The sequence below is a fragment of the Parasteatoda tepidariorum genome, chromosome 4, assembly GCF_982258835.1.
Source record: "Parasteatoda tepidariorum strain Cologne lab strain chromosome 4, Ptep-v5.0, whole genome shotgun sequence".
NCBI lineage: Eukaryota > Metazoa > Arthropoda > Arachnida > Araneae > Theridiidae > Parasteatoda > Parasteatoda tepidariorum.
Window position 1 is genome coordinate 59,193,389 of NC_141758.1, and position 2,530 is coordinate 59,195,918.

The following is a 2,530-nucleotide window of genomic DNA, read 5'->3' on the forward strand; positions in this document are numbered from 1 at the left end:
ACAATGTCCGTAATTTGAACGGAATCTGTCAAATAGTTCTTGAGAAATGAAAATTCAAAAGTATGGCTCTTTTGATACTATTCAGTATAGAAAACTTAAATGAGACCAAACTTTTGATCACATTCTTGGCTAAACTATTTTTGCTGTATTTTCTAGATAGTTCCCTTATACTTTGAGGGACAAAATTTCAATTGCATCATATGAAAAGCATGCTTAATCAGAGAAAGTATATTTTTTTGTCAGATTTCGTGACTTGAAGTATTGTATGCCCACATAATTAAGGTTAATCCTTTGAATGATTAAGAACGCATCTTAGTACGAAAAATTCCGACAATTAAACCAAAAACTAATATGTTCTTTTTATGCCTGTTCTGTTTATAATTGTATATGTTCTGTTATATATGTTCTGTTTATAATTGTATGCCTATTGTATACTTGAAGTATAATCATTTCTTGCTTACATAACCATTAGTGCATGTCCATTGTCGATTTTGCCAGTGTATGTTGTTGTTGTCATCGGCTATTAAAGCAGAGGGGAAGCGATAGTTCTTGTTTTCTAGTGGCGCCATCTATGGCCAAGGAAACTTCTGCAACACCCGTACGTCACACCCGTTTATAGAGCGGACCCATTCATACATCCACAGATCATAATTTTGACCTGAACCAGAGAACGATCAATCTCAAATTCAAAACCTCCAGAGGTATATTTTTCTATGGGAATATGGAGGACTTTATGACCCAACAGATTTAACGTGCATCAGTCACCACTTACTACACGGGAAGTCTTCGGAAGACTGGATGCCAACTCCCGTTCTAACAAACAAGAGTCCTGCAAACCAGGCTATCTCGGCCCACCGGTGTAATTGAATGATACAAATCAAAAATGTCTGACTTACGCCAAAACGTTTTTGTGGATTCAAATCAGCTTAGAAAATCGGAATGCAGGAAGACTCTCATAGCCATTACATGCATACAAAAGTAATTATTAAAAGAAAAATAATACCAATGTAATAAGGTAATTTGCTATTCTATTTCAAAATTCTACGTTTTAGAAATAGAAAAGGTAGGTACTTTTTCATGTGGCAATAGAGCTGCAAAATGGGCTATTGGCGACGGACTGGGAAACATCCCTGAGGATGATCCGAAGACATGCCATCACAATTTTGATTCTCTGCAGAGGGGATAACTCCCCTGCTTTGGAAGCCCGACGACCTGCGTAGAGTCAATCACTTTACGATAGAACAGTTCAACGAGGATCGACACCGCGTACCTTTGGTCTCTAAGCAGGCTGATCAAAGTGATCACCCACCCGCTTATTGACCGCAGTCAGTGGTGCTTGACTTCGGTGTTCTACTGGAACTTTCAGTGCGTGTTCTACTGGAACTTTACTTTCAGTGCGTTGCGGGAGAGATTAAAATGGAGAAAATAATTTTGTCAGAATTATAAACAGAAAATCTAGGGTGCATCACTTCCGAAAGATGTGGTAGGAGGGAAATTTTAGATCGTGATAACCAAACTGATGCACACCCTACGTTTTTATTCTTAGAACCAACAAAAATAAAATTTTCTCCTTTTAGTCATCTTGAAATCACCTTTATAATTCTGTGTTTGTTGTTTTTCTTTATGACGCAAATTGGCCGTAATTTCGACTAGGCGATAAATTTATTTTGCTTGCACCATTCAGGAAGTTATTGTAACTTATAGTTGCATCAGGCACCTGTTAAAAGTTAGTCCGAAAGTTCATGATATTTCAATTGAAGATATAAATTCTATTTAAAAATACCAATTTTGCTATTAGAACTTGTATTGTCATACAGCACAGAGCTCCAGTTTAAAAAGCAGCATTTATCCCCGTTGGCGATAAAAAACTGTTAACAACAGGAAACGAACAACTTGCAGGAAACAGGAGGAGGACAGGAAACGAACGAAACTTGCAATGTCAACAGTCACGGAGCTGTAGTAGATATGAGTATTCTAGCTAGTAAGAAAATGATAGAAATATCGAATGCAAGAATCCGGCCTCACAAACGTGAAAGCTAGTTTATAAAAACGTAGTAATAATTAAATATTTGACACAAGAATTTTAAAAATAGTCAATTTTTATAGCCGTTTACTATTTTTATTTCATTTCATAGCAGTCGTTTTTATACAGCCAATCTAATCGTCTCAATAAATATTTGAAAATTAAGTTCCTTAAAGTTAGTATATTTAACTAAATTTTGTCCCATATTTTATTTTATTTTATAACCGTCGTTGAAAGCCGACCCAATCCATTGGGTTTATGACTATCAATGTTCTACTCCGAAGCCTTGTAAATTTGAACCTAGTCTAGAAGACAAGAGAACTACTGGATCAAGTATAGGAAGAAATTGTGCCTTAGTTCAGGACTTTTTAATGTAACTAACCCGCATTTGCGTTATATGGAGAGGAAAACCATTGTCACATATTTATGCAGTCTAACCCCGCTACAGTGAACGTTCAAGGGTCCGAAATTTCGGGTTCACAATAACCGGGAGTTCACTATATCCGT